Here is a 19,299-nt window from a genome sequence, read left to right as displayed (position 1 = left end):
CAATCTTCCCCAAAAATGGTCCCAGTGATCCAGGAATCTAAAACATTCTCTTTTGCACCAACTCCTCAGCCACACATTCAACTGTCCTAGTTTCCTGTTTCTGAACATGGCATTGGGATTAATCCAGAGATTAGAAACCATTGAGGTCCTGCATTTTAATGAGTTGCCAAGCTCCCTAACTTCTTGATGTAAGACCTCATTCCTCACTTTGCCCATATCATTGGTACCAACATATACCACAACCCCTGACTCATCACCCTCTCTTTTCAGGATGCCGTGCAGCCATTCAGTGACATACCTAACCCTGGCACCAGAGAGACAATACACCATCCTGGAGTCACGTCTTCGGCTGCAGAAGGGCCTGTCTGTCCCCTGAGTAAAGAACCCCCTATCATTATTGGTCTTCATTTCTTCTTCCTCCCCCCCTCATATAATCAACCTGCTTTGCTTAGAAACTTGTCTCTGACTGCATTCCTCTGAGGTACCAACACCCTGATCAGCTTCCAAAATGGAATACCGGTTAGTATGTGAGACTCCAAGGGCCTCCTGCCTTACCTGCCTGTTCTTTCTGGGATGCATGATGGTCACCCATCTTTTCTTTCCTCTTGTCCTTTGGGCTCCATTGTGACCACAGCTCTAAGTGTGCTGTCCACGTAACTCTCAGCCTGGTGGATGCGCCACAGTGTCTCCAACCACTTCTCAAGCTGCAAGATCCAGAGCTCCAGCTTCTGCAGCTGGGAGTACTACCTGCACATGTGGTCATCTCAGACACTGACAGCAACCAGGGCTCCCTGCATTTGACATGCAACACATTCTGCTGGCTGCCTTCTCCTGATATTTCTTAAATTTACAATTAATGCCTTAGACTAGAATTACTAGATTTATTACTTCAATTTCCTACTCTATCACTAAGGTTATGAAAAGGTTAACTGCACTAAATTCCCATAAGGCAATGGCCTCTTATCGCTGGACTGTTAATCTAGAGGCCCAGATAATTTGATTAGATCAGAAATTTTATTTGATTAGATCCCCTACATTATGGAAACAGGCCCTTCAGCCCAGAAAGTCCGCACCGCCCCTCCAAAGAGTAATTCACATTCCCCTCCCCTATATTGACCCCTGACTAATCCACCTAACACTATGGACAATTTAGCTTGGCCAATTCACCCGACCTGCACATCTTTGGATTGTGGGAAGAAACCCACGCAGACACAGAGAGAATGTGCAAACTCCACACAGACAGTGGGAATAATGTTCTGGAAACCTGGGTTCAAATCCTGCCATGGCAGATGGTGGGATTTGAATTCAATAAAAATCTGGAATTAAGAATCTAATGATATAGCCATTATCAATTGTTGGAAAAACCCCATCTTTGTTAACCAACGTTCTTGAGAGAATCCCAAACTGTCATCCTCACCTGGTCTGGTCTACATGTGATTCCAGACCCACAACAATGTGGTCAACTCTGAACTGCCCTCTGGGTTATTAGGAATGGGCAATTAATACTGACCTAACCAATGATGCTCACATTCCATGAATGAATTTTTAAAAATGACCTTTGCTCCATCATAAGGTCAGAAGTGGGGATGTTCATCAATGATTGCACAGTGTTCAGCGTCATTTGCGACTCCTCAGATACTGAAGCAGTCTGTGTTCAAATGCAACAAGATCAGGACAATATCCGCGCTTGGGCTGACAAGTGCGACGTAACATACATGCTACCCACCTGCTAGGTAATGACCATCACCAATAAGAGACAATCCAACCACTTCCCCTTGATATTCAGCTGTGTTACCATAATTGAATACCCCGCTATCATGCTCCTGGAGGTTATCATTGACCAGAAAGTCAACTTGACTCACCACATAAACATAGTGGCTACAAGAGTAGGTCAAAGGCGAGGGATACTGTGGTGAGTCACTCACCTACTGACTCCACAAATCCTGTCCACTGTCTGCAGGGTACAAGTCAGGACTGTAATGGAATATTGCCCCCTTGCCTGGCTGAGTGCAGCTCCAATAACACTGAAATAGTGTGACAATATCCAGGGCCAAACAGTTCATTTGATTGGTACCATATCCACAAACATCCACTCCCCCCCACCACCAACACTCAGTTGCAGCAGTGTATACTATCTACAAGATGCATTGGAGAAACTCACCAAAGCTCCTCAGACAGTACTTTCCAACCCATGACCAATTCCATCTGGGAGGACAAGGGCAGCAGGTATATGGGAACACTACCCCCTTCAAATTCTCTTCCAAGCTCATTTACCATCCTGACTTGGAAATATATCCCTGTTTCTTCACTGTTGCTGGGTCAAAATCTTGGAATTCCCTCCCTAACAGCATTATGGGTCAACCCACAGCAGGTAGAATGCAACAGTTGAAGATGACAGCTCACCACCGCCTTCTCAAGAGTGACAATGGATGGGGACTAAATGCTGAGCCAGCCAGCAACACCCACACTGCACAGATGAATTGAAAAAAAAACTAGGCCAGAATCCCTTGGTAACCAAGAGTCAATCTATCTCTGCCCTAAAAATATTTAAAAGGTTCTGCATCCACTGCTTTTTAAGGAAGGGAATTCCAAAGACTCTCAACCCTCTGAGATAAAAATAAAGTTTCCTCATTTCTGACTTAAATGGGCAACATCTAATGTTTAAACTCTGACCCCAATTTTAGATTCTCCGACAAGACTCAAATCCCCTCAGGATTGTAAACTCTTCTAAACTCCAGAGGATACAGACCTAGCCTTTCTTCATAAGACAAATTTCTCATTTCAGCTACTAGTCTTGTAAACTTTCTGTAAACTACTTCCAATGCATTAACATCCTTCTATGCATATCATGACTAGTACTCCACATAGTACTCCAAATGCAGTCTCACCGATGACCTGTATAACTGAAGCATAATCTCCCTATTGTTGCACACAATTCCCGTTGCAATAAACCATAACATTCTATCAGCTTACCTGATTACTTGCTGTATCTGCATACTAACCTTTCTAGATCTCTCTGCATCTCAGAGCTCTGCAACCTCTCACTATTTAGATAATGTTTCTTTTAACTCTCTCCGCCAAAATTGACAATTTCAGATTGTACACATTGGACTCTATTTGCCAGATCTTCGCCCACTCATTTAAACTACTCTTTATAGACTCATTATGTTCTCTTCACAACTCAATTTCCTGTCTACCTTTGTGTCATCAGCAAATTTAACTCCCATACCTTTGAACCCATCATCAAAATCATTTATATGAATTGTAACTCCCTGCACTAACTCCTGTGACACACCACTCAGGACATCCTGCAAGCCTGAAAAAGATCCTTTATTTCTATACTCTGCTTCTTTCTAACATAAACATAAAGCAGAGATGTACTACTGAGACTTATAAAGCTCTGGTTAGGCCCCATTTGGAGTACTGTGTCCAGTTTTGGTCCCCACACCTCAGGAGGGACATACTGGCACTGGAACGTGTCCAGCGGAGATTCACACGGATGATCCCTGGAATGACAGGTCTAGCATATGAGGAACGGCTGAGGATCCTGGGATTGTATTCGTTGGAGTTTAGAAGATTAAGGGGAGACTTAATAGAGACGTACAAAATAATACATGGCTTGGAAAAGGTGGATGCTAGGAAATTGTTTCCGTTAGACGAGGAGACTAGGACCCGTGGACACAGCCTTAGAATTAGAGGGGGTCATTTCAGAACAGAAATGCGGAGACATTTCTTCAGCCAGAGAGTGGTGGGCCTGTGGAATTCATTGCCACGGAGTGCAGTGGAAGCCGGGACGCTAAATGTCTTCAAGGCCGAGATTGATAGATTCTTGTTGTCTAGAGGAATTAAGGGCTACGGGGAGAACGCTGGTAAGTGGAGCTGAAATGCGCATCAGCCATGATTGAATGGCGGAGTGAACTCGATGGGCCAAATGACCTTACTTCCACTCCTATGTCTTATGGTCTTATATGTTACCCTCACATCATGAGTTTTTATTTTCTACAATAATCTTTAATGTGGTGCCTTATCAAATGCCTTCTGGAAATCTAAGCATAATATATTCACTGGTTCCCCTTTAACTACAGCACAAGTTATGTTTTTAAAAAAAAAATCATAAATTAGTTAAACACAATTTCCCTTTGACAAAAACATATTGGTTCTGCCTGATTACTTTGAACTTATTCAAGTGCTCTGTTATAATGTCTTCAAAAATAACATCAACATTTTCCACTCTGACAGATGGCCTGTAGTTTCCTGCTTGCTGCCTCTTTCCCACTTTGAATAAATGAGGTACATTAGCTATTTTCCAATCTAAAGTAACCTTCCCCAAATCTAATGGGTTTTGGAGAATCAACCATCTCATTAACTTTAAGACCCCAGAATGAAATTCTTCTGGACGTGGGGACTTGTCAACTCACGGTTCCAACAATTTACTCTGTCCTACTTCCCTGGTAATTGTCATTTTATTGAGTGTCTCCCTTCCTTTCAATTCCTGATCTATAGCTATTTCTGGGACAGTTTGAAAAGGCTGATGCAACATATCTATTCAATTCATCTGCCATCTCTTTATTTTCAATTACTAATTCCCCTAACTCATTTTCAATAGGATCTTCCTTCTGAAGAACTTTTCACTACCTTTCTCTCATACTCTAATTTTTAACTCCTTATTAGTTTGCTAGTTTTCTTTGCTAGAATCCATACAGCGTGGGGCCAGGCCCTTCGGCCCAACAAGTCTGCACTGTCCCTCCGAGGAGTAACCCACCCAGACCCATTCCCCTATATTTTGCCCCTAACTAATACATCATCCCTGTACACTATGGGCAATTTAGCATGGCCAATCCAGCTAATCTGCACATCTTTGGATTATGGGAGGAAACCGGAGCACCTGGAGGAAACAGGGAGAATGTGCAAACAGTCACCCGAGGCTGGAATTGAACCCGGGTCCCTGGCACTATGAGGCAGCAATGCTAACCACTGACCCACCATGCTGCCCCAATTAATCAGTCCAATATTCTGACCTGTCACCTATCGTTGCATGATTATATGTTTTTCTTTGTGTTTTGTTCTATTTTTGACTTTTCTAATTAACCACTTATAATGATCCATATCTTAGAATAGCTCTTACTTGTTAAAATTTATTGGAATATCTATTCTGTGCTTTCTCAAATATTGCCTTAAATGTTTGCCACTGCATCCCTATTGACCAACCCCTAACCTGTATGGCACGTTCACTTTCACCAGCTCTGCTTTCATGCTTTCTTAATTGCGCTTGTTTAAGTTCAAAATGGTAACCTTGGACCTACTCTTCTCTCCCTTAAACTGTATGTAATATTGTTATGGTCACTGCTACCCAGGGCTGCTCTCACTATGAGGTCAGTACACAATCCTATCTTATTGGTTAAAACAAGGTCTAGTACTGCCTGCCCTCTGATTGGTGCCATAACATGCTGGTTGAAGAACTTGTCTACATAACATTCAATGAATTCCTCATCTATTTTCTTCAACTGTCTTTTTCAGTTTTTTCTAGTTAAAATTCGCCATGATATTCTCTGTAATCTTTTGCCAAGATCCTAATATTCCTTCCTTGATGTCTTGTCCTACTAAGTGGTTACCATTAGGTGAAAGTGAGGACTGCAGATGCTGGAGATCAGAGTCGAAAAGCACAGCACTGGAAAAGCACAGCAGGTCAGGCAGCATCCGAGAAGCAGGAGAGTCAAGGTCCAGGACTACGTGTTGAGGGATGCGCTGAAGCTTGGGGCAGCTGCCGCCAAGACGCGGTGGGGAAAGACCACTGTGTAACGTCTGCCTGCCTAAAGAAGAACAGGGGGCCCGCACAGTCATTTGGGCTCTGCTGATGTCTCAGCTAAAAATGTAATCGTACAGACCTGTAAATAGGAATGATTACTCTGTTTTCGGTATGCAAGGAAATGGAATGTTTACATATGTATGGCATGTCCAGTTGTACAGATCATTAAAGTATTTTATGAATAAAGTATATTTTTGAAATAAAAAAAAGGAGAGTCAATGTTTCAGGCATAAGCCCTTCATCAGGAATCAGCCCTTCATTGGTTACTATTATGTGCCTATACACAACTTCCACAAGTGACCTCTTGATTTTAATATTCCTCACGTCTACCCATATTACTTCTATAACTTGATTTCCTGATCTCAGGTCATCCTTCTCTATTGTGCTAATATTATCTCCAACGGAGCCACTCCTCCTCGTTCTCTGTCCTTCTTACTTATTTATCTCAATTTGGGCAATCAGTTCATTTGTTTTGTTTCACATACTTTGTGCATTCAAATACAATGCCTTAAGTTTTGACTGACCAGCTGTACGTTATTGTTGGTTTTGTTTTAGCAACTTTGAAGGACAGATTGAATCTTTTCTATGCAGAATTGAAGAGATCGAGAAAGGCTGGAAAATCTGGTGCAGAGTGGTCAACGACACTCAGTGTAGGTCATGTCTTTCTCCAGTGGTCAGTATTGCAATAGAGCACTATGGGAATTCCCTCCACTCCATTCTGTGGGTTCAATCACAGGGGCTTTCGACCAAATGCTCGTGTCCTTCAGACAGCTGAAACAAGCAGTCTGGCCAAACTCTGGGAAACCAACAACGATGGATTGGACATTGTCCCGATGGCTGAAAAGTGTCTACCACTATTCCCTCAACTCACAAATGGCCGACATTCCAGGGAAGGAAAAAAGAAAAGTTACAAGGTCACTCAGGAAATCACCATGAGATGGTGTAACATTGACTTTAATGGCCGGAGGGAGCTTGCTACCAGTTGTCCGTCGGGAGGACGACCTGTCTGTCAGGCTATAGCATGTACCAAGTCCGGCTGCCTTCATGAGGAAGGAGGATGTTTGCAGAAAGGAAATAAAAGGAAGGAAACTCTGCATTCCCAATCCCATTGGCCTGTGGGATTTCCTACACGTATGTCCAAAGGTCTGTGGGACAGTCACATGCAGACCCATGAGATAAACCCATGACCCAGAGGAGACAGATCTCATCCACCAATTAAGGGAGAGCTGATGATGACGACTACGTGATTAAAGCCTCCAACAATTTACACAATGTCAGTGAACATACAGTTTCAAATTATAATTAAGGTGTTTATCTATACAATAAATTATTGCTCTCTGTTCATTTTCTGAGTTTATCAAAAGCCCCTGCAGCCTTGGAAGACTAATTCAGAGATATGAGGGGGAATTAGGTGCAGGAACTTGAATTCCTAGTACTGAAACATAAACAATTTGATAGGTAAACTAGATTGTTCAATACAAATTAACTTTAGTGTAATCCTTCTTTAATTTTATCAACATACCTTGGGATATTCCAGCTATCCTGCAAAGCTGAGTCGACGTCTGGGGATCGTTCCCTGTGACAGGGGCTTTCCAAGAGTTACTGGGTGCGAAAGGAGATACATTTGATGTGTCCATGTGTTCAGTGGAAGCTGGCACTATAAACAAAACACATAGTGATTGGGTTAGGGCTGGGATTAGGGTTAAGAGGTCCAGCCTCTTTCACATCACTCGGTAGTGGGTGTATAGCAATACTCTGACTTCTGATACAATGCAATATTTCCTTTCATGCTATCATTGTACAACAAAATGAGGTGAAAATGTGTTGCTGGAAAAGCTCAGCAGGTCAGGATTCCTGAAGAAGGGCTGATGCCTGAAACGTCGATTCTCCTGCTCCTTGGATGCTGCCTGACCTGCTGCGCTTTTCCAACAACACATTTTCAGCTCTGATCTCCAGCATCTACAGTCCTCACTTTCTCCCCCAACAAAATGAGGTGCCTGGATTCCATTTAATTGAAGATCTCTGGTGGCCTTAGTTATAGTCGAATGTGTGCAGACATTACAGAGTTATCACTACATATGTCTTGTGTTCCAGCTGCTACAATGCAGTGTGACCTGGTCACACAATGGCATACAGGTACGGGCTTATCTGCGTGCTGGGTCTAATAAAGGAACTTCACTCTTAAAGTGACAACACTTACAGTTTATAGGTTCCATCCATTTATTTTCTTACATTACAACATAGACGATACTTCAAAATATAAACTTAGATCTTTGCATTGACCTAAGATTGAGAAAGACAATTTGGTTTATCTTTTACTGTACTGTTTAATGATGCTAGCATGCCCCATAAAAGACACCTTGATTCTTTACCTGGCTCATGGTGGGTTTTGCTGTGGTCATTCCGGGAGGGACAGTGTCCCTTTAAGAGACACTCTGACAGTGTGTAACTCCCCCCCACTGTTACACACCCTGGACTGACCTGGGTGAAACTCTGGCCTATTCCAGTGAGGAATGTTTAACGCAGATGTCACTTGGTGCTAAAGATGGATCTCAGGTTCTTGATTCACACACACACACACGGAACAGACGTTAAAGTTCAGGAGTATTTCCAGCTGTATGAACAGAACTAACCCGACCCGTTCTCATTCCCTTAGATTGGAGAAAAGTTGTATATTCTTACTGATGATTCCCAGTAGGTCTGAGTGGTACTTTTCCCATCCATTCAACTTCTTCTGGAGGTGTTCATATATATTGGACAGGTTCAGGGCGATTACAGGAAGATCTGGCACTGTGCATCTCTGAGTCTCAGACAATCTGGGATTGAAGGTGGAGAATGGTTTGATCAGTCGGACATTTCAGATCAGAACTGAAAGAGTAATGAGTAATCAAAGCAACAATCTGTCCTCCTTCTAATGTTCGTACTGATATCCCACGGCAACCCATCCTGAAAATGTCAGAATCCTTGCAGTCACAATGACCTTCACATAAGTCGAAATGGTGAGGCTTCAGTAAAAGCACAATATTAGGGAGTTAGGAAGCAAGTGGGACCTCAAAGATTGTGATCTCAGGATTATTACCGACATCATGCACTAGTCAAAATAGAAGTAGCAGGATATATCGGATGAATAGATGGCTGGGGAGGTTGTGCAAGGGGGAAGGTTTCAGATTCCTGGGGCATTGGAAACAGTTTTAGGGGAGATGGGACCAATAAGAGCTGTACGGGTTATATCTGGACAGGACAAGTAAGTATTTACTAGTGTGGCTGGGGAGGATTTAAACTAAAATGGCAGGGGGATGGAAACCTATACTGGGAGAGAGGAGAGGGAAACAAGTACAAAAATAAACAAAAGACAGAACAAGAAATAATGAAAGTGATGGGTAGACAATTCGATGGCAAGAATCAAACAGGGCGACAGTGCAAAATCATGTGAAGAGATCTAAAAATGTTAAGAGGACAAGACTTAAGGCTTTGGTCTTAATGTGCAGAACATTTACAATCAGATGGATGAATCAGTGATGCAAACAGATATAAGTGGATATGATATAGCTGGGGTCGTGGACACTTGGCTACAGGGTGATCAGGGATGGAAAATGAATACTCAGGGCCATTCAGGCTTTAGCAAGGCAAGACAAACAGGAAAAGGAGGTGGGATAGCTGAAATATCTGCACAGAGGACAGAATCCTGTCACCCAAGTGATTTGATTTGATTGATTTATTGTCACTTGTACCGAGGTACAGTGAAAATCTTTGTTTATGAGCAGTGCAGGCAGGTAAGACCATATGACATAGGAGCAGAAATTAGGCTATTCAGCCCATTGAGTCTGCTCTGCCATCCAATCATCACTGATAAGTTTCTCAACCCCATTCTCCTGCTTTCTCCCCATAACTCTTGATCCCCTTGATACTCAAGAACCTATCTATCTCCGTCTTAAATATACTCAATGACCTGGCCTCCACAGTTTTCTGCAGCAATGAATTCCATAGATTCACCACCCTAGTTGAAGAGGTTTCCCCTTACTTCTGTTCTAAAAGGTCTTCCCTTTACTCTAAGGACATGTTCTCGGGTCCTAGTCTCTCCTACCAATGGAAACATCTTCCCAACATCCACTCTGTCTAGGCCATTCAATATGCTGTATGATTCAGTTAGATCTCCCCATATCTTTCCAAACTCCATCGAGTATAAACCCAGATTCCTCAACATTCCACATATGCTCATCTGGGATCATTCTCGTAAAACTCCCCTGAATATGCTTCGGAGGCCACTACATCCTTCCTGAGACATGGGGCCCAAAACTGCACACACAATACTCCAAATGAGGCCTGAACAGAGCCTTATTGAGCATTAGAAGTACTTCCCCCCCTTTTATATTCAAGTGCTCTCAAAATAAATGCCATCATTGCATTTGCCTTCCTAACTACTGACTCAACCTGCAAGTTTATCTTGAGAGAATCCTGGACTAGAACTCCCAAGACTCTTTGCACTTCAGATTTCTGAATTTTCTTCCCATTTAGAAAATAGTCTATCCCTCTATTCTTTCTAGCAAAGTGCATGACCTCACACTTTCCCACATTGTGCTCCACCTGCCACTTCTTTGCCCACTCTCCTAACCTATCCAAATCTTTCTGCAGCTGCCCTGTCTCCTCAATGTTACCTGTCCCTCTACCTATGCTTTGTATCATCTGCAAACCTAGCCAGAATGCCCTTAGTTTCTTCATCAAGATCGTTATTGTATAAAATGAAATGTTGTGGTCCCAACACTGAGCCTTGTGGAACACCACTTGTCACCAGCTGCCATCTGAGAAGGACCCTTTAATCCCCACTCTCTGCTTTCTGCCAAACAGCCAAGCTTCTATCCATGCTAGCACCTTGCCTTTCACACCATGGGCCCTTATCTTACTCAGTAGCCTCTTGTGATGCACCTTGTCAAAGGCCTTCTTGAAGTCCAGGTAGATAACATGCATTGACTCTCCTTGGTCTAACCTGCTTGTTACTTCCTTAAAGAATTCAAACAGATTTGTCAGGCATGACCTCCCCTTGCTGAAACTTGCTGACTTTGCCCTATTTTGCCATACACTTCCAAGTATTCAGAAATCTCATCCTTCACAATGGGGTCCAGGATCTTACCCACAATTGAAATTAGGCTAATTAGTCTGCAATTTTCTGTCTTTTGCCTTACTCCCTTTTTAAACATGGTGTCATGTTCCAGTCCTGTGGGACCCTAACGGACTCTCGCAATTCCTGGAAGATCATCACTAACGCTTCCACCATCTCTTCAGGTATCTCTCTTAGAACTCTGGGGTGTTGTCCATCTGGTTCAGGTGATTTATCCACCTTCAGACCATTCAGTTTTTCTAGCACCTTCTCCTTGGCGATGGCCAACATACTCAGCTCTGCTTCCTCACTCCCTTGAATTTTTGGGATATTACTCATGTCTTCCACTGTGAAGACTTATGTGAAGTAACTATTCAGTTCTTCAGCCATTTCCTTGTTCCCAATTACTATCTCTCCAGCATCATTTTCCAATGGCCCAATGTCCACTTTTGCTTCTCTTTTGCCTTTACATATCTGAAGAAACTCTTCCAGTCTTCCTTCATATTACTGGCTAGCTAACCCTCATATTTAATCTTCTTCCTCTTTATTTCTTTTTTTATTGCCCTCTGTTGGTCAGAGAACAAAGAACATCGAACATGACAGCACAGTAGAGGTCCTTCAGCCCTCGGTGTTGAGCCAATCTGTGAAATAAATCTGAAGTCAAGATTAGAGTGGTGTTGGAAAAGCACAGCAGGTCAGGCAGCATCTGAGGAGCAGGAAAATCAATGTTTCGGGCAGGAGCCCTTCATCAGATTCCTGATGAAGGGCTTTTGCCCAAAATGTTGATTTTCCTGCTTCTCGGATGCTGCCTGATCTACTGTGCTTTTCCAACACTACTCTAATCTTGACTCTAGCCTCCAGCATCTGCAGTCCTTACTTTTGCCCGAAATAAATCTGAAGCCCATCTAACTATACAATTCCATTATCATCCATATTTCTATCTAATGACCATTTAAATGTCCATAAAATTGGCGAGGCTACTACTGTAGCAGGAATGGCATTCCACACCCTTACTGTTCTCTGAGTAAAGAACCTACCTCTAACATCTGTCCTACATCTATCACCCCTCAGTTTAAAGCTATGTCCCCTTGTGCTAGTCACCACCATCTGATGAAAAAGATTCTCACAGTACACTGTATCTAACCCGCTGATCATCTTGTACGTTTCTATTAAGTCACATCTCCACCTTCTTCTCTCTAACGAAAACAGACTCAAGTCTCTCAGCCTTTCCTCATAAGACCTTCCCTCCAGACCAGGTAAACCTTTCCAATGCTTCCACATCCCTCCTATAATGCAGCAACCAGAACTGTATGCAATATTGCAAGTTTGGTCGCACCGGAGTTTTGTACAGCTGCAACATGACGTCATGGCTCCGAAACTCTCTCCCTCTACTAATAAAAGCTGACACATCATACGCCTTCTTAACAACCCTATCAACCTGGGTGGCAACTTTCAGGGATCTATGTACATGGACACCGAGATCTCTGTGTTCATCCACACTACTAAGAATCTTACCATTAACCCAGTACTCTGTGTTCCTATTATTCCTCCCAAAGTAAATCATCTCACACTTTTCTGCATTAAACTCCATTTTCCACCTCTCAGCCTAGCTCTGCAGCTTATCTATGTTCCTCTGTAACCTACAACATTCTTCAGCACTGTCCACAACTCCACCAACCTTAGTGTCATCAGCACATTTCCTAGTCCATCCTTCTGCGCCCTCATCTAGGTCATTTATAAAAATGACAAACAGCAGGGACCCCAAAACAGATCCTTGTGGTACACCACTAATAACTAAATTCCAGGATGAACATCTCCCATCAACCACCAGCCTCTGTCTTCTTTCAGCTAACTAATGTCTGATCTAAACCACTAAATCACCCTCAATTCCATGCCTCCGTATTTTCTGCAATAGCCTACCATGGGGAACCTTCACTGAAATCCATATACACCACATCAACCCCTTTACCCTCATCAACCTGTTGGTCACCTTCTCAAAGAACTCAGTAAGGTTGTGAGTCATAGCCTACCCTTCACAAAATCGTGTTGGCTATCCCTAATCAAATTTTTCCTTTCTACATGATTATAAATCCTATCTCTTCTAATCTTTTCCAACACTTTACACACAACCAAAGTAAGGCTCACTGGTCTATAATTAGCAGGGTTGTCTCCACTCCCCTTCTTAAACAAGGGGACAACATTTGCTATCCTCCAGTCTTTTAGCACTATTCCTGTAGACAATGATGACATAAAGATCAAAGCCATAGGTTCTGCAATTTCCTCCCTAGCTTCCCAGAGAATCCTAGGATAAATCACATCCGGCCCAGGGGACTTACCTATTTTCACACTTTTGAGAATTACTAACACCTCCTCCAAAGTAACCTCAATCCTGTCTAGTCTAATAGCTTGTATCTCAGAATTCTCCTCGACAATATTGTCTTTTACCACTGTGAATACTGACAAAACATATTCATTTAGTGCCTCTTCTATCTTCTCACACTCCACGCACAATTTCCCATTACTGTCCTTGACTGGCCCTAATCTTACTGTTGTCATTCTTTTATTCCTGATATACCTATAAAAAGCTTTTCCTTGATCCTATCTGCCAAAGACTTCTCATGTCCCCTCCTGGCTCTTCTTAGCTCTCCCTTTAGGTCTTTCCTGGCTAATTTGTAACTCTCAAGCACCCTGAGCCTTCATGCCTCATCTTTGCATAAGCCTCTTTCCTCCTCTTAACAAGAGATTCAACTTCCTTAGTAAACCACAGTTCCATCGCTCGTCCACTTCCTCCCTGCCTGACAGAGACATACTTATCAAGGCCACACAGTCGCTGTTCCTTGAACAAACTCCACATTTCAATTGTGCCCACCCCCTGCATTTCCTTCCCCATCTTATGCATCCTAAATCTTGCCTAATTGCATCATAATTGCCTTTCCCCAAGCTATAACTCTTGCCTTGCAATATATACCAATCCCTTTCCATTGCTAATGTAACCGAATTGTGGTCACTATCACCAAAGTGCTCACCTACCTCCAAATCTAACACCTAGCTCGATTCATTCCCCAATACCAAATCCAATGTGGCCTCACCCCTTGTTGGCCTGTCTATATACTGTGTCAGGAAACCCTCCTGCACACATTAGACAAAAACTGACCCATCTAAAGTACTCAAACTATAGATTTTCCAGTTGATATTTGGAAAGTTAAAGTCCCCCATAACAACTACCCTGTTACTTTCGCTCCTATCCAGAATCATCTTTGCAATCCTTTCCTCTGCATCTCTGGAATTTTTCGGAGGCCTATAGAAAACTCCCAATAGGGTGACCTCTCCTTTCCTGTTTCTAACATCAGCCCATACTACCTCAATAGACAAGTCCTCATCAAATGTCCTTTCAGCCACTGTAATACTGTCCTTGACTATCAATGCCACACTCCCCCCTCTTTTACAACCTTCCCTGAGCTTACTGAAACATCTAAATCCCGGAACCTGCAACAACCATTCCTGTCCCTGCTCTATCCATGTCTCCGAAATGGCCACAACATCAAAGTCCCAGGTACCAACCCATGCTGCAAGTTCACCCACCTTCTTCTGGATGCTCCTATCATTGAAGTAAACACACTTCAAACCAACTTCCTACCTGCCGGTATACTCCTGCGACCTTGAAACCTTATTTATGACCTCACTACTATCAACCTCCTGTACACTGGAATTGCAGTTCAGGTTCCCATTCCCCTGCTGAATTAGTTTAAATCCTCCTGAAGAGCATTAACGAATATCACCGCCACCCACCGCCCTCCCCCCTCCCAACCAGGATATTGGTACCCCTCTGGTTCAGCTGCACACCATCCCATTTGTAGAGGTCCCACCTATCCCAGAATGAGCCCCAATTACCCAGGTATCCAAAACCCTCCCTCCTACACCATCACTGTAGCCACGTGTTCAACTGCTCTCTCTATTCCTCACCTCACTATCATGTGGCATGGAGAACAAACCAGAGATAACAACTCTGTTTGTTCTAGCTCTAAGCTTCCACCTGAGCTCCTTGAATTTCTACCTTACACCCCCATTCCTTTTCCTATCTATGTCATTGGTGCCTATGTGGACCATGACGTGGGGCTGCTCTACCACCCAATTAAGGATCCTGAAAACACAATCCGAGACATCTCAGAACCTGGCACCTGGGAGGCAACACACCAACCGTGAGTCTCTCTCGTTCCCACAGAACCTCCTATCTGTCCCCCTAACTATGGAGTCCCCAATGACTAATGCTCTGCTCCTTTCCCCACTTCCCTTCTGAGCAACAGGGACAGACTCTGGGCCAGAAACCTGGACCCCATGGCATACCCCTGGTAAGTCGATCTCCCTGACAGTATCCAAAATGGTATACTTGTTATTGAGGGGAACGGCCACTGGGGGTCCCTGCACTGTCTGCCTGTTCTCTTTCCGTCGCTTGACTATAACCCATCTACCTTTTACCTGTACCTGAGGTGTGACTATCACCCTGTAACTCCTCTCAATTACCCCCTCAGCCCCCAGAATGATCCAAAGTTCATCCAGCTCTGGCTCCAGTTCCCAAACGTGGTTTCCGAGGAGCTGGAATTGGGTGCACTTCCCACAGGTGAAGTCAGTGGTGATCCTTACCTTCCACAATCTACAGGAGGAGCATTCAACTGCCGTAATATCCCATTCCCACTGTTCTGAATTCCCAATGAGACTATTGAGAAAAAAAAACTAGTAACCTTACTAAATTGGCACACAGAATCTTTTTTTTTCGGTTAGAGGAGGAGGGTGGGTGGGAGACACTGCCTCAGTCGTGTTTCAGATAAAGCAACTGCCCAAATATATTATCTCACTTACTCAGCCGTCCTGTGTCAGCTCCTGCTCAGTGTGCTCTCTGCCTATACACAAGGTAAGTTTTTAATGGATTAATTTGCCTTCCCTAAACAGGCTATGGCGCACAGGGCTTGCATTAGGCACCAGCAACATCAGCAAGATCAGCATTATTTAAAGTGAGAAAGTCCATTCATTATTCTAGTAATGGATGGACAGAAACTGTTCTTGAACTTGCTGGGAGTGTGTTCAAAGTTCTGTATCTCTGCCTGACGGAAGAGCTTGTAGGAGAGCATTATCGAGGTGCGATGGGTCTTTGATGGTGTTGGCAGCCTTTCTGCAGCAATGAGCTGTGTAAATGGAGTCCATGGATGGAAGGTTGGCTTAAGTGATGGTCTGGACTGTGCATACAACCTTCTGTCGTTTCTTATGGTCCTGGGCACAGCAGTTGCTGTACCAGGCCGTTATGTACCCGGACAGTATGCTTTCAATGTTGCATCTGGAAAGGTTAGTGAGAGTCCTTATGGACATGCCAGACTTCCTGAGCTGCCTGGGGAAGAAGAGGCATTGTTGTCCCTTCATGGTCATTGCATCTACATGGGAAGTTCAAGGCAGATTCTCGATTATTCTAATTCCTGGGGACTTGACACTCTCCACCCTCTCAACCTCAGCTCTGTTAATGTGGATGGGAGCATTTCTCCTCCTTTCTTTCACAAAGTCATAGAGTCATAGAGATGTACAGCATGGAAACAGACCCTTCAGTCCAACCGGTCCATGCCGACCAGATATCCCAACCAATCTAGTCCCACCTGCCAGCACCTGACCCATATCCCTCCAAATCCTTCCTATTCATGTGCCCACCCAAATAACTCTTAAATGTTGCAATTGTACCAGCCTCCACCACTTCCTCTGGCAGCTCATTCTATACACTTACCACCCTCTGTGTGAAAAAGTTGCCCTGTAGGTCTTTTTCATATCTTTCCCCTCTCACCCTAAACCTATGCCCTCTAGTTCTGGACTCCCCGACCCCAGGGAAAAGACTTTGCCTATTTTCCCTATCCAAGCCCTCATAATTTTATAACCGCTATAAGGTCACCCCTCAGCCTCCGACACTCCAGGGAAAACAGCCCCAGCCTGTTCAGCCTCTCCCTGTAGCTCAAATCCTCCAACCTGGCAACATCCTTGTAAATCTTTTCTGAACCCTTTCAAGTTTCACAACATCTTTCCGATAGGAAGGAGACCAGAATTGCATGCAATATTCCAACAGTGGCCTAACCAATGTCCTGTACAGCCGCAACGTGACCTCCCAACTTCTGTACTCAATACTCTGACCAATACAGGAAAGCATACCAAACACCTTCTTCACTGTCCTATCTACCTGTGACTACACTTTCAAGGAGCTATGAACCTGCACTCCAAGGTCTCTTTGTTCAGCAACACTCCCTAGGACCTTACCATTAAGTGTATAAGTCCTGCTAAGATTTGCTGTCCCAAAATGCAGTACCTCACATTTATCGGAATTAAACTCCACCTGCCACTTCTCAGCCCATTGGCCCACCTGGTCAAGATCTTGTTGTAATCTGAGGTAACCCTCTTCATGATCAGTTCTTTAGTTTTACCAATGTTGAGAAGGAAGCTGTTTTCATTGCACCATGGCACCAAGCCCTCTATCTTCTTCCTGTATTCTGACTCATTGTCGTTACATATCTGTCCTACCACGGTGATGCTGTCAGCAAATGAGTAGATGGTGTTCATTTGGAATTTGGCTACAGTCATGGGTATACGGGGAATAGGGGGCTGAGAATGCATCCTTGGGGGTTTCTGGTGTTGCATGTTATTGTGGAGGAGGTGCTGGTGTCTAACTTCACTGATAGCTATAGGGAGAGGCTGAATAGGCTGGGGCTGTTTTCCCTGGAGGTTAGGGGTGTGACCTTATAGAGGTTTACAAAATCATGAGGGGCATAGGTAGGGTAAATAGATAAGGTCATTTTCCTGGGGTGGGGGAATCCAAAACTAGAAGGCATAGATTTAGGATGAGAGGGGGGAGATTTAAAAGTGATCTAAGGGGCAACATTTTCATGTAGAGGGTGGTGCGTGTATAGAATGAGCTGCCAGAGGAAGTGGTGGAGGCTGGTACAATTACAGCATTTAAAAGGCATCTGGATGGGTCTATGAATAGAAAGGGTTTAGAGTGATGTGAGACAACTGCTAGCAAGTAGGTTTAGATTAATTTAGGATATCTGGTTGGCATGGGTGAGTTGGACCAAAGGGATTGTTTCCATGCTGTACATCGCTATGACTCTATGATTGTAAGACTTTGACCTATGTTTCAGGAAGGTGAGGATCCAGTTGTAGAAGGCAGAGTCGAGATCAAGGTCTCGGAGGTTTGAGATCAGTCTGAAGGGGATAATGGTGTTGAAGGCGGAGCTGTAGTCAATGAGCAGGAGTCTGATGTCGGTGGTGTTGTTGCCCAGATGTTCGAGGGATGAGTGCAGGGCTAGGGCAATGGTGTCCACTGTTGATCAGTTACATTGGTAGGCAAATTGTAGCAGATCGAGGGAGGCTGGGAGACTAGAGTTAATGTGAGCCATGTCCAGCCTTTTGTAGCACTTCATGATTATGGAGATCAGAGCTCCTGGGCTTTATTATTAGGGCACATTGCATGTGCTTTCTTAGGTACTGGGATGATGATGGTCTTCTTGAAGAGGTGGGGACTTTGGCTTGAAGGACTGAGAGGTTGAAGATGTTGGTGAATACCTCCGCCAGTTGGTCCACACAGGATCTAAGTGCTCATCTGGGCAGTCTGTCCAAGTCCATCGATTTCCTCAGGTTGACTTCCAGGAAGACCGATCTGATGTCCGCTGTGGTGACAGTGGGTTGTTGGGGCAGGCGCACTGCATTCTGCTCCAACTCAGCGTAGAAAGCATCGAGTGCATCAGGGAGGGATGTGTCATTGTCCGCTATCTTGCTCGGCTTCATTTTGTATCCGATAATGTTGTTTAGGCCTTGCCACAGCCAGCGGGAGTCTCTTTGGTTGGTTTGGGTCTCTAACTTGGTCCGGTACAGCCTCTTGACATCCCTGAAAGTTTTACAGAGGCCATACAGGTCTAGGTCATCTGACTTGAATGCTGCACATCTAGTTTTCAGTAGGGAGTGGATTTCTTAAAGAATCCAAGGTTTCGAGTTGGGGAACACTCGGAGTGACTTCTTTGGTACACAGTGCATTTGCTAATGAAGTCCGTGATGGTGGCAGTGTAATTGTTCAGGTTTTCCGCTGAGTACATGAATACGGTGCAGCCCACTGTATCCAGGCAGGCTCGAAGATGGTGATCTGCTGCCTTGGACTAGCACTGCCCTTCTTTTAGTCAAGGGTCACCCTTTATTTACATGTTGAAAAGTGTGGTGCTGGAAAAGCGCAGCAGTTCAGGCAGCACCCGAGCAGCAGGAGAATCGACATTTTGGGCATAAGCCCTTCATCAGGAATGTGATTATAGCATTTCTGATGAAGGGCTTATGCCCAAGACGTTGACTCTCCTGCTGCTCAGATGCTGCCTGAGCTGCTGTGCTT

General features: G+C 44.1%; 1 pseudogene; it reads right to left on the bottom strand.

Moving 5' to 3' along the window:
• LOC140491826 (E3 ubiquitin/ISG15 ligase TRIM25-like) overlaps positions 1-19,299 on the bottom strand; it is a 137,035-nt pseudogene that overhangs the window by 5,053 nt on the left and 112,683 nt on the right.

This window comes from Chiloscyllium punctatum, chromosome 20 (genome assembly GCF_047496795.1).
Source record: "Chiloscyllium punctatum isolate Juve2018m chromosome 20, sChiPun1.3, whole genome shotgun sequence".
Taxonomy (NCBI): Eukaryota; Metazoa; Chordata; class Chondrichthyes; order Orectolobiformes; family Hemiscylliidae; genus Chiloscyllium; species Chiloscyllium punctatum.
Note: the sequence above shows the minus strand (reverse complement) of the source record. Positions and strands in the feature narration are given on the sequence as shown.